The 13,955-nt window shown below is 38.8% G+C and overlaps 1 long non-coding RNA gene across 1 annotated transcript in view; it reads left to right on the top strand.

The window, feature by feature from the left end:
* Positions 1 to 694: 694 nt before the first annotated feature.
* Positions 695 to 13,955, top strand: part of LOC147916955 (uncharacterized) — a 58,193-nt gene continuing 44,932 nt past the window's right edge. Inside the window, exon 1 of the long non-coding RNA XR_015552346.1 lies at positions 695 to 881. This is a non-coding gene — a long non-coding RNA (uncharacterized LOC147916955). The remainder of the gene's footprint in view (positions 882 to 13,955) is intronic.

Genomic DNA, 13,955 nt, shown 5'->3' with positions numbered 1-13,955 from the left:
GTGGGCTACGTGTGCCCTTCTATTGTGGCCTGTTAGCTCTCCCTATAGGCGCCCAGGGAGGCTGAGTTATGCTCCTGGCCAGCTGTTGTAATGCTCAGCTGCTTGTAGTTGTTGTGGGCCCTTCAGTCTCTTTATCAGGTGTGGGGCACCCCAGCACAGTTGGCTGTAAGTTCTAATACCACATGTGTGTTGCAGTATTTCTTTTAACTGAGTAGGCCTCCAGCATGGCAGGTTGTTAGGCTCAGGGCCTTACAATTGCTGTAAGCCTCTAGCCTATTAGGTCTCTTAGCTCTCTGAGGATTGCAGCTGGGTGGGGCTGGCCTCAGGCACAGGAGCACCCGATTGTTTCAGGCTTTGGAAGGTGTGGCAAACCTCCTATGTGGGTCTTTGAGAAGCACATGTCTTCCGCAGCTGACAAGCCCCACCACCCACTGGTCCACACACACAGTCAAAACAGTCCTGCCCCGTGTGAGCGCCCCGACCTCCCCAAGCGGACCCAGTCTCTCCACGGCGGGAGCCCCACACACTCCGCCACCGCCCCACACTCTCCACCCGCTCCTTGTGCACACCCTGCCCCACTCAAGTCGGCTCAGTTGCCAGGCTGCAGAGAATCCAGTCACCAATCTATGCAGGCCCACACGTTGCCTGAGGGCTTGTTGTTGGGTGGGGCCAGTCTCTAGGGTGGGCTGCCTGCCCTGGCTGAGCTGGATTAAATCGGTGCTCTAGCGGGTGGAGCAGACCCTGGGCTAGCTGGCCTCAGGGAGAACTCCAATGGCGTCTGTGTCAGCACGCTCACACCAGGCCACAACAATGGCCGCCGCCAATGTCCCAGTCCCTGGAGAGGTCTCACCCCTCACCGAGATGCACTCAGGGCCTATTAGGTGAGTCTCTTGTCACCAAAGCACTGTGCACCTTTCTTTCTGGTGATTTTAGGATGCTCTCTGAAACGGGTGAGTTTGCGCGCGGGCCCTTTAAGAGCCAGTTTTAGTTTCTTTGTGAACCGGGTTTTCTGGGGGTGCTCCCCAATGCTTTAGTAGCAGGCAAAGTCAGATATTATGCCGCTGGTGTCGATTGTGCTGGGTCCGCAAAATGCCCACAGCAAGGGCGCTCCCCGGCTCAGGGGCCCGCTCCTCCAGGGAGGCTGCGTACCTGTGAGCTGCTCCTGGCGGCCGTGACGCTGGCGGCTTGTGAAGGCGGCGTTTTTCTCTCCAGAAGGGAGTCTCTGCCTCTTCTACCCCAGTTAGGATTGTCCGTTGTTGCAGGAGTTCCTCTCATCCAGTTTTCAGTTCTGTCTCAGGGGTAATTTTTCCAGGAGTAGTTGTAAATTGGCTGTGTCCACGGGAGAAGGTGAGTTCAGAGTCTGCCTACGCCGCCATCTTCTCCCCTCTCCCGCAATCACTCTTGAATAGTCTTTCTGTACGTGGGGACAGTCTCATACCGAGTGTCTCCTCCCCAGTATAGACAGCAGAACTCAAATTCTCTAGCACTCTTACAGTAGTTGCTCAGAAATGTGACTTCAGCCACACCAATCAGACAGACTCACAGGGGACTCTTTTTGATATGATCACTGCCATGCCAGGCCCTGCACAGAGCTTCCATTGTATTGATGCAGTTGGAACAGAAGTGTCCAGCAAAGTAGAGCTCCTGAAAACGAGTAACATCCACGCCCTGGCAGTACTAGTTTCAGGAAAGTCGCATTCCTGGTCTTTGCTTCCCTGCGGTGACTGTGGCACCAGTGGGGGTTTCTTCATCAGGCCACTTATGAGCCTGGTTATGAGCATTGCTCCTGGAAATTAGTTTTAAATCTTTGTCTCTCCGACCCTTCTGAAGAGTCTCTGAGCTACCTAATATCTTTTAATAAGTTATTTTTCTGTTTAAATCTGCCAGGGAAGATTCTGGTACTTGCAACTTGGAGCCCTGACTGATATGCATGGTTCATTATACTCCTAAGAACATAAAGCTTGGATTATTTCCTTCATGCTCTGTGATTACAAGGTTGGAAGAAAAATAAAATAATATTCGATAAGTAAATCAAGTTTTTCTTTTTCTTTTTTTTTTTTTTTGCTGAGGAAGAATCGCCCTGGGCTAATATCTGTTGCCAGTCTTTTTTTGCTGAGCAAGTTTCGCCCTGAACTAACATTTGTTGCCAATGTTCCTGTATTTTGTATGTGAGCTGCTGTCACAGCATGGCCACTGATAGACGAGTGGTGTGGGTCCACGCCCAGGAACCGAACCTGGGCCACCAAAGCGGAGCATGCTGAACTCTACCACTAGGCCACTGGGGCTGGCCCCACAGGAAGTTTTTGAAACCTGAGTTATGACCTAATTTAATAAGCCATAGAATGGCTTGATAGAAATCAGTAAAAGGAAGCATGAGATGATTAAGAAATAAATTTTAAAAATCACGTAATTAGAAATGCCCACACAAGAACAAGACAACTGCTTTGCAATTTCAAATTGCATTTATTCAGGGCTGCACTGGAAAACAGGTTCACCCTCACTGTCGGAAGTACAATTACTGAGTGTTCCTTGCCTAAACATGAATGAGCAAACTTGAGACAGGAAAAAAAGAAGAAACAATCTTAAAATATCAACAAGGAGGAAGTCTTTAAAAGGTAAATAAGACACAAAAATGACTTAAGGAGCATGCTATAGTTTCCTCTTTGAAAAATCAATATTCAATAATCATTTAAAGGAACAAAATTGGTAAGCGAAAGTGGCAATTAGAAGTATTCTGAAGAGTGACTCTGAATTATCAAATGCTCTTTCATATGCCAGAGTAGTAAAAGTGGAATACTAATTTGGTGCAACCAATTCATCCATTTCTAATTTACACTCCACACTGTGTCATTCATTTACTAATGCTTGAAATAGAGAGAGGACTAACAAGATGGCTCTTGTTCATGAGGACAACTGTTGACACCAAAACAGCAATGCAATTATCCCCAAAGCAATAGACTATTACCAAATTGATTTATGTGCTATCTCTAGGACACTTTCAAATTCATAGCCTATCACATGAGTGTAATATAAAATTCAACCGAGAATTTAAAATTTAGCCCAGAAAGAACATCTCAGCTACCCATAATTGCAAGTCAACATTTGAAAAATTGGAAAATATTTAACAGAAAGAACCAGAGTTAATTGAATATTTATCCTCCAAAAAGTGAAAATCAATATTCTTACATGGCTGTTGGGATATCACATAAAAGAGAGGGAAAAAAGCTGTACTCTGAAGCACTCACAAGAGCTAATATACTATTTAGATTAGATAAATCAAGATGTGACTATTTTTCTAAAATTTGTTGATTTTGACATTGAATTAGAGAATTGTTGCTCAAATACTACAAGATGGACAATTCACACACATGTGGTTTGAATACAAGGCTTTTAAGTTTATAATTGGAAAAAAATACATTCACCTGCTTGATAAACTAGTGGAGACATCACGTCTAATATAAGAGGTCATTCTCTATATGGTCTATTATGTTTAATGTTGGTATCCATTTGTGGGAAGATACTATGACGAGATATTAACTGGCGTACTCTCTCCCATTCTGCACTCATAGACTCCTTCATTTTTACCCTGAAAGCATCTTTTCCCCACCTCCTCTCTACCCTCCACCACCACTCATAACAACTAGATTTGAAAGACTCACCATGGTCTCCTACCAAGCTGTGTTATTGAAAGGAGCATGGCCAAGTGGTTATGAGGAACTCTTGAGCTAGACTCTTTGAGTTCAAATGCCAGCTTTGCAAGTTGATAAAAGGATAATTTCAGGCAAGTTATTTGACCTCTGTTTGCCTCAGTTTCCTTACATACAAAATAAGGTTATGGTGTAAGCGAGATTATATGCATAAATTGCTTAGAATAGCACCTGCCACACAGTAAGTATCAAACATTAGCTATTATTAGTTGTTACCATGCTCAAAATTCACTAGTCTCAGACTAGATCAAGAGATGCTATGGTCAGGAGAAGAAGAAAAGAGTTAGAAATCATGCAGGGAGTGTGGGAATAAGAAGGTGCCAGAGCAAGGACTCCCCACCCCCAGCTCCTGAGGGAAAGGCAGAAACTGGGCGATCTGAACACAGAGGTCAGCCTGTTTCTGACAATCACCCAATTTGGCCTGATGCTTATCTGTTCCTTGAGACTCCTTCCAGGTCCCCAGTCTGTACCCCATCCCAATATCAGCAAATTCACACCCAGCAGCCTAAGACTCTTGTATAATCCTCCAGACAGAAAGTACAGATTTGGATGCCCTGTGGACAAGTGAGGGCATACAGGGAAAGCCTCACCCTGCACCAGGATGAATCTATAGAAACTAGCTTGAAATATCCCACTAAACGGGTGAGGCAATGGAATGTGTAGCCCCTGCTACATATTTATTGAATTTCTACTATGTTCTAGATCTTTCCACATGCATTATCTCACTTCCTCTAGAACTCTGGACTACAATAATACTCACTCTAATTCATCTTTCTGAATGTAGTGGTGAGATCTACCGAAGACATTTTTTTTTTAATGAATATGCAATGCCAAGATTTCTGTTTATGTGTCCTATAATAAAACAGGGCATCCAGGCACATAAAAGAAGCTCTGAGTTTAGAAGCAGAAGACCCAAATTTGAATGGGCTCTGCTACCTACATCTAGACGCTCTTGTCAAGTCACATGCCCTTTGAGTCCTCAATTTCTTCATCTGTAAAATGAGAAACACTGCATTTTTGACCTGACAGAATTATTTTAAGAACCCAGTGATATAATAAATGTGAAGGCATTTTTACAACTGTAAAGTGCTCTATAATTATTAGGCATAATTTGTAACCACATGTGAGCTGCTCCCTTGTAAATGCCCCCACACCCACCTCAGTAGAAACTCATTCTCTCCTCAGAAATGCACACTTACATGCAGGAAGATAGCTTTGAATTTTGACAGCAATAATAGGCAATTGTTTTCTTGTAAAATTCTTTATTACTTTCCACAGAAAACCCTGCTTATGATGTTTGCTGGTTAAAATGGCTCATTCCAAAGTTACTTAATGAAATAATTGGAGAAGATAATAAAGAAAAAGCGTTGATATAACTTATTTTGCTATATTTTTTTAGTTCAAGAGAGACTGTTTTACTTTTTTAATAAGTGTACTTCTAAGATTCTTAAAAGAAGATGCCAAACACCCATACAAAATAGTGTCCTACAACAAGTGCTCAAATTAAAACCATAGGAATAGTTTCAATATATGTTTGTTGTATTGAAAAGCTGGAAGACAGGAAAGTACCAGCTATCTTCCTTCCTAAATCCTGACAACGACAGTGGTAGGGTATCTGCACTCGAAGAGGCCAAACTGATTCAAAAGAACAGCCTTAGAGCAGTTTCCTATATTCGATTTAATCTCATTGTGTGAACTGGTATTTATTAAAGCCAAATTCTGATTAGTTCAGAGTTGATTATCTAGATTGTAAATTTTCCAGGGATTTTTTTGGTCTCTTTTCCTCCCTCTGGCTACTGAGTTTTGGTCATTTCACTGTTAATTAGCCTCTCTGGTGACTGGTGGGTAGAGGAAGTAAAAAGAAACACAAAATGTGCTCTGCTGTCTTGTTAACAATTCTAACAGTCATATTGAGAGAACTTGGAAGAATTAGCTTGGGTTATTTGTAGATTTCTATCTTTCATTATATTTGTGTTCTTCCTTAATTTGTTTGTCTTTTTTAATTAATAAGATTTTATCTCCCTTACTGATAAATGGTAACTCTGAAGGGCCAACTCATATATTTTAAATTCTACAAAAACATTTTTATCTAAAAGTGAGTTAAAACTTTAAAAAGTCTTATTTTTGCTTTACATATTTTATCTTGTAATACTAATACATTATTTGTTTTTATTATACACTACTTTGAAGAATTGTAAAATTTACATAAGTGGTATAATTCTTCATGTTTCATTCATTTTTTAACTTGATTTTTAAAGAGATATATTCATGTTTATGAACACACACACATATATAAACCTTGCTTATTTATTTTAAAATCCGTATATTATTCTGTTAGATGAATGCATAATATTTATCTGTTTTCCAATTGATGTACATTTTACTTGCTTCTATTTTTTGCCTTTATGAATTATACTGCAATAAGAATTCTTGTACATGTCTCTTTATTAATTCATACAAGAATTTCTCCATGGTGTACATCCAGAGGTGAAATTTCTGTGTCATGAGATATATCAACTTTACTATGTATTTCGAAGGTGATCGCCAAAGATTTGCACTATTTAACATTCCTACTGGGAGTATCTGAGAGTTTCTGTCTCTCTAACACTTGTCATTGTCAGATTTTTTTTCATTTTTGCCAGTGACGTGTAAGAAGTTCTCTTACAGTATAAAATTGAGGAGAAGGTAAGAGATTTCCCATATACCCTCTGCCCCCTCACATGCACGGCCTCCCCCACTATCAATATCCCCTACCATGTGGTACATTTGAACCTACATTGACACATCATAATCACCCAAATCGCATAGTCTGCATCAGGGTCCACTCTTGGTCCTATGCATTCTATGGGTCTGGACAAATGAATAATGACATCTATCCAGCATTATGGCATAATACAGAGTATTTTCAGTGCCCTAAAAATCCTCTGTGCCCTACCTATTCATCCCTTTCTTCCCCCAACCTCTGGCAACCATAGTTTTACCTTTTCAAGAGTGTCATATGGTTGGAATCATACAGTTATGTAGCCTTTTCAGATTGGCTTTTTTCACTTAGTAATATTCATTTAAGGTTCCTCCATGTCTGTTCATGGGTTGATAGGTCATTTCTTTTTAGCACTGAATAATATTCCATTCTCTGGATGTACCACAGTTTATTTATCCATTTACCTACTGAAGGACATTTTGATTCTGTGTAGAAAAACTTCAGTGTTCTTCCTGTGTGTCTTTACTCTCGCACTACTACCACACTTACAACACTTCTGACATTTCTGATCACGAAGTGTGTGAGGTTTTTTTCCCCACACCAAGCAATTTTATGTGACACCAGCTGGATGTCCTACAATTTAACTCCATTCTGACATTATCTACCTGGAGATAGCATCAGATCCCACAGGTTGAAGGGCTCAGTCTCATGAAGGCATGAGACTGCCCCGCCCCCCCCACTTCAGATGCCAATCGCAAGTAGTAAGAGCCCAGGCGACCCACAAATTCTGTGCAATTTGGCTACAAATCAGAGTTCCCATGACATCCTCCCCTTTGGATTTGATTATTTGCTAGAGTGAGTCACAGAGCTCAAGGAAACACTTACTTACATTTCCCAGTTTATTAAAGGATATGATAAAGGATATAGATGAACGGCCAGATGAAAAGATACATAGGACGAGGTCTGGGAGGGTCCCGAGTGAAGGAGCCTCTGTGCCGGCATAGTTGGGGTGTGTCATCCTCCAGGTATGTGGATGTGTTCACCAACCTGGAAGCTCTCCGAACCCCGGACTTTGGGGATTTTTATGGCGGCCTCATCACATAGGCGTGATCAGTCATCAACTCTATTTCCAGTCCCTCTCCCCTCTTTGGTGAATGGGGAGATGGGGCTGAAAGTTCCAAGCTTCTAATCATGGCTTGATCTTTCTGGTGACCAGCCCCCATCCAGGAGCCGTCCAGGAGCCCACCCAGAGTCGCCTTATTAGGACAAAAGATGCTCCTAGTACTCTTATCACTTAGGAATTTACAGGGGTTTCAGGAGCTCTGTGACAGGAACAAGAACAAAGACCGAATATATATTTCTTATTATAAATCACAATATCACAGGTTGCTTCCAAGTTTTGGCAATTGTGAATAAAGCTGCTATAAACACCCACATGCAGATTTTTGTGTGGACATAAGTTTTCAACTCCTTTGGGTAAATACCAAGGAGGGCACTTGCTGGATCGTATGGTAGGAATATGTTCAGACTGTAAGACCCTGCCGAACTTTCCTCCAAAGTGACTGTACCATTTTGCATTCCTACCAACAACAAATGAGAGTTTCTATTGTTCCTTATCCTCGCCAGCACTTGGTGTTGTTAGTGTTCTAGATTTTGGCCATTCTAATGCATGTGTAGCAGTATCCCATTGTTTTAATTTACATTTCCCTGATGACATATGATGTGGTGTATCTTTTCATATGCTTATTTGCCATGTGTATATCTTCTTTGGTGAGATTCTCGTATGGTTTTAATTTACATATCCCTGATTACTAGTGAAGTTAGCATCTTTTCATTCATTTATTCGCCGTTTTTATTTCTTCTTCTGTGAATTACCTATTCACATGCTTTGCATATTTTCATTGGGAATTTGGTACTTCTGTCTGTCACTCGTGTGATGCAAATATCTTTTCTCAGTCTGTAACTAGTTTTTCCATTTTGTTTACAGTTTCTTTTTGTGCAAAAAACTTTAGTTATAATGTAGCAAATATATCAAAATTTTCTTTTAAAATTTGTATTTTTTGTATCTTGAGTAAGTAAACCCTTCCTTACCTGAAGGTCATGAAGATACTATTTTATGTTTTCCTTGTTTTCGTTTTAAAGCATCTAATTTAACTTTTTCCATGTGGATAAAGAATTGTCCAGCACCATTTATCTAATAGCCCATTGTGAAGGAGGAAAAAACATCTTTTTCCTCTACTCGTTTTAGGTTCTCCATCTGGGACCCTGTAAATTAGACTGACAAAAGACAGATTAACAAAAGAAAAACAAGCAGAAGTTTATTAACCGTGTATCGCACATACACATGGGAGTACTCAGAGACGGGTAACTCAAAGAGATGGTAGCATGTGAGCAAAGAGCGATAATCTTGTAGAGAATTGACAAGACAAAGGAAAAGGACTTTAAATTTCTAGGGATGGCAACTTGTAGGAAGGCAAATATATGGGGAAACTAACTAGGTAAGTGCTAGTTAGTAAAATTTGTTATGTAGACTCCCCTGGTGTGGTCTCTGGGCCGATAAAAATCTATAGTTGTCTCCAATGGTTAACTTCTGTCCTTTCTGGTAGAGAGGAGAAGGAGGACACCTTTACAAATTTATTTCCTACATTTAAGCAAACAGGGGGAGAGCAGAGAGCTTTACTTGTATCTGCTTCTTAATAATCCTTATACCAAAGTGGCATATTCTGGAGTGGCATATTTTTCTACCCTTAACTATCTTTTTGCCAATTCATTTGTAATGTCACATCTCTCATCCATTATTGTCATATATGAGTGTGTCAATTTCTAGGACCTTTTTATTCCATCAGTCTATTTGTTTATCCTGTGCCAATATCTTTTTTATTTGTTTATTAAAATTCCTGATATCTGCTAGGTCAAATCTACTACCCCAGTTCTTCTTCAAGTTGTCTTAGATATTCTTGGCCACATGCTTTTGCTTTTCATGCTTGTAAAATTCCATGAAAAACCCTAAAAAGATTATCATTAGATTTATATTAGATGTAGAGATTAATTTGGGGTGCATCACCTGAGACTTCCCCCAAAATGAACATATAAATATAACTTTCCACTTATTCAGGTCTTTTTTAATGATCTTCAAACATTTTCTTCAGGAGTTTTATACCATATAACTTTTTCTACTGTAAATAAGATTTTTTTTATTGATCAATTTTTTTGTTGTTGATCATTATTAATGTATTCATTATTAGGCATGATATTGACTTTTGCTGTTGGTAAACAGAGTCCCTTGAATTCTCAATATAGGGAATCATATAATTAATAAATAAAAAGAGTTTTATAATTATAAAACTTATAAAATAAGAGTTTTATTAATTTATAGTTAATAAATAAAAAGAGTTTTATCTCTTCCTTTGTAATTACTATTATTTCTCAAATTTCTTTTCTTTTCTTTTTTCCTATAGTCATTTTTGAACATTGCATTTACCATTACCTATACTTTACTGTTGAATAGAATCCATGAGAGTAGACGTTCTTTTCTTTTCCCTGACAATGGAAATGCTCACCATTTTTTGGTAGGGTTTTAACATATGACTTCAGTCAGATTAGGGAAATTATTTTCTACTTATAGTTTTCTTGTGAGTTTTTACCAAGAGTGAATTTTGGAATTTGTTAAAGAGGTTTTCAACATTTATAATCATATGCTTTATTTTCTTCTTGATTTGTTAATATGGCCATTTGAAGTAATAAATTTTCAGAGGATGAACTATCTTTGTATTCCTGGAAAATACCATACTTAGTTACGATGTAATTCTTTAATTTAATGCTTACTTTGGTTTAACAGTATTTTATAGAAGATTTTTGCATCTCTTTTTATCAGCCAGATATGTTTATATTTTTCATATACTCTCCTAATTACTGTGGTGGATCTAAACATGACTTTGGTAGCTTTTGTGCTTTCATTGTTCTCCAAAAGGGAAGGTATAAAATAAATATGTTTGGCTTTTTGAAATTTTGGTAAAACTCACCTTCTTAGCTTAGTGCTTTTTGAGGTTACTTTACTCATCTTCTGGTCATGAGGCTGTGACTATCTCTATCCTATATCTCACCAGGAATCATAACCAGCTCTAGACTTCAAGTAGCATCCCTCATGTGGGACCCTTTCTTAAGAGTGAACTTTAGGTCCTGGAAACTCTTGCCTGCTCCGTACCTAAAGTCAGGAAGACCCTGTCGTCTGCTCTCCTCACAACTTGCATTTATTTTCTGCTTCTGGCCTAAAAAGATGTTGCCTTTGTATTTGAAAAAGGCCATGTCCTTCTGGTTTTCTTATTTTATATTCTACTCATCTTTGATATGTGTTTGGAACAAAGGGCATTATTAAAATATGGATTTGTTTCACACTTTTAAGTAAACAATGGTAAAAACTTCGTTTTCTTTTTCAGATATGTGACAGCTGGCTGTATTAATTTCCTAGGGCTGCTGTAACAAAGTACCACAAATTGGTTGGCTTAAAACATTCTATTGTTTTCTGTTCTATTGTTATACATTTCTATATGTAGTGTCTCACAGGTCTGGAGGTGAGAAGTCCAAAACCAGGGTGTCTGCAGGACCATATTCCATACTCTGAAGCCTGTAGGTAAGAATCCTTCCTTGCCTCTTTCTAGTTTCTAGTAGTTTGCCGGCAATCCTTGACATTCCTTGGCTCGCAGCACTTCAGTCTCTGCCTCCACTGTCACAACAGCGTTCTCTCTGTGTCTCTTTTCTCCTCACATAATGACACCAGTCATATTGGGTTACGGGCCCACCCTTAATGACTTCATTTTCACTTGATTACATCTGCAAAGATCGTATTTCCAAATAAGGTCACATTCACAAGCACTGGGGGTTAGGACTTCAACATTCATTTTTGGGAGACACAATTCAACCCACAACACTAGGTGTACGCAGCCATCAATTATATATTGAATTTAATATTCAATGTTATATAAATCACATATATATACACACATACAGTTGACTCTCCGTATCTGCAGTTTCTGCATACAGGAATTCAACCAACCAAGGATCAAAAGGCCTATGATGGTTTTGTCTCTACTGAACATGTACAGACATTTTTTTCTGGTCATTGTTTCCTAAATAATACAGTATAATAGCTATTTACATAGCATTTACATTTTATTAGGTATTATAAAATGATCGAGGGATGATTTAAAGTATATGGGAGGATATGTGTATGTTATATGCAAATATTTCACCATTTTATATAAGGGACTTGAGCAAGTGCAGATTTTGGTATCCACAGGAGTCCTGGAACCAATCCCTTGTGGATTCTGAGGAACGACAGCATATATGCTCAACTTAGTGTGTCCTTGTATATCCAAATATAGACATTATACATATAGAGAGAGATATGTTTACCCATATTTCTCTAATTTTCTCTTTGCATCATCTCAAATTCTGATCTCCACTTATTCAACCCTGGCTTGCTTCGCTTAATTCTATGTAGCAATTTCTCCCTTTGAATTTGAGCTATAATCCTGACGATAAGACCTAGTAAAAGGTAGTGTCTTAGCTCGGGCTGCTATAGCTAAGTACCATAGACTGGGTGTCTTACAAACAAGAGAAATTTATTTCTCACTGTTCTGGATGCTGGAAGTCCAAAACTGTAGTGCCGGCATGGTCGGGTTCTGGTGAGAGCCCGCTTCTGAGCTGCAGACTACCGACTTCTCGTTGAATCCTCACGTGGTAGAAAGAGGGAGAGAGAGCTTCCTGGGGTGTCTCATGCTAATCCTATTTATGAGAGATCCACTCTCATGACCTAATTATTTCCCAAAGGCCCCACCTCCAACATAGGAAATTGTTGAATATGAATAGTCCACATTGGGGGTTAGATTTCAACAGATGAATTTTGGGAGCTAGAGATATTCAATCCATAACAGGCAGTCAGCAGAAAGGGCACAAGCTTCTTATCCTAACGGCAACAAAGTGCCTTAACAAGAACAATCTTTCAACACATTTTCTAAATTATAATAAACAAAAATATTATGGAGTTCTTTTTGGCTAGTAAAATTACCTCCTTGTAATTTTTTTAAAAAATCAGATGTTTGATACTGGTTAAATAAGAAATAAGGCATAAAAACTCACCTGCAGTAACATGTCAACATTCTGCAGTAAACTAACAAATCAAGGAACAGAGCTACCCTTGTATACTGAACAGAAAAATGAAACAACTGGGAAGGAGGACTCGAAATTCATAGCTAAAATGACCCAAAAATGCATTATGGAGTATAGCATATGTATGTGTACTGTAAATATGCAACATATAACAAATTAGCTATTAATAAGTTAAAGATTCTGCATCATCAGTAAATATATGTGGAGTACCTATTATCTGCAAGATCTGGGTATGAAGTTCTTATGTAAAACATTATAGTCATTTTAGGTATGTAATCTGTGTTAACAGCTTCTATACGGGTGGCGGGGGGACATACAAGGTAAATGTGCAAATTTCTTCAATGATCAGCAAATTACTACATTATTCTATGTTGTCATTTATGTCTCAAGCATTGTTTTATTGATTTGACCAATAAGGGTTAATTTCATTAGTGACGGAAAAAACATCAAAATCAACGAGTATTAAACTATATTAGGGCTTTTTATTTGCTCTTAATGCGATTTCATGGGTGTTGTTAAACATCTCTTTGTGTGGTAAAAGTACAAGATCTCCCCAAGGACAGCACCTCAGCCATTATCTCATGGACATGAGTCCACAGAGAAGCAGTGGCCAATTTCCAATATCATTGACAGACATGAGTCAATTTGCTTTCATTTTTACTGTGACAAAAGTGCTATTTCTCTGCCTCACCTGCTGGACCATGCCAGCTGGTTAGATACCAAATCTCAAAAAGTACCAATTAAAATAAAAACAGCTAAGTCTGGAATAAGTAACGAAGTGCAGCTTTGGAACAGTGTGAAAATTGATAAGTGATCATTATCAACACCTGCAGTCTACTTTGCTTGGCTTATGATGACTCATTGACAATAGTCTAGTGGGAGCACGACAGGCTGAGAGTGAAAACAGAAAACTTCAACTTTCTTAGTGGTAATTAAACTCAATTTCTCACCAGTTATTTTTTTAAACTAACTAATTTAATATATATTGATATCAAACTTCATCAACATATCGATCCTCAAATTTTTCCATTATTCAACTACAATTCAACAACAATACTCTGTGATTATGTGTGGTGGAAAAACGTTTTTTAAAAAATCAACAACAAGGTACTTATTAAACCAGTTTCCTCGTCTGCAAAATGAGGAAATATGTCTAGCTCAGAATGGCCCAGAAAGTGCCATTCTCAACTACAGCCCAGGTGGACATTGATCACGATGTTTTTTGTGATCTGGGTTATGTACAGTCTTCTTTATCAGGCTTTAATGTAGATTGTCTTGTTCCTGGAACCTATGGCCTGAAAGAACAGAATATCTGCCCCTCCCTCCATATACTCAATGTACTATGGTATAACAGGACAGGATAATTGTAAATAGGATTA

The sequence above is a fragment of the Ceratotherium simum genome, chromosome 5, assembly GCF_057802395.1.
Source record: "Ceratotherium simum simum isolate JZ-2026a chromosome 5, ASM5780239v1, whole genome shotgun sequence".
NCBI classification, from domain to species: Eukaryota; Metazoa; Chordata; class Mammalia; order Perissodactyla; family Rhinocerotidae; genus Ceratotherium; species Ceratotherium simum.
Note: the sequence above shows the minus strand (reverse complement) of the source record. Positions and strands in the feature narration are given on the sequence as shown.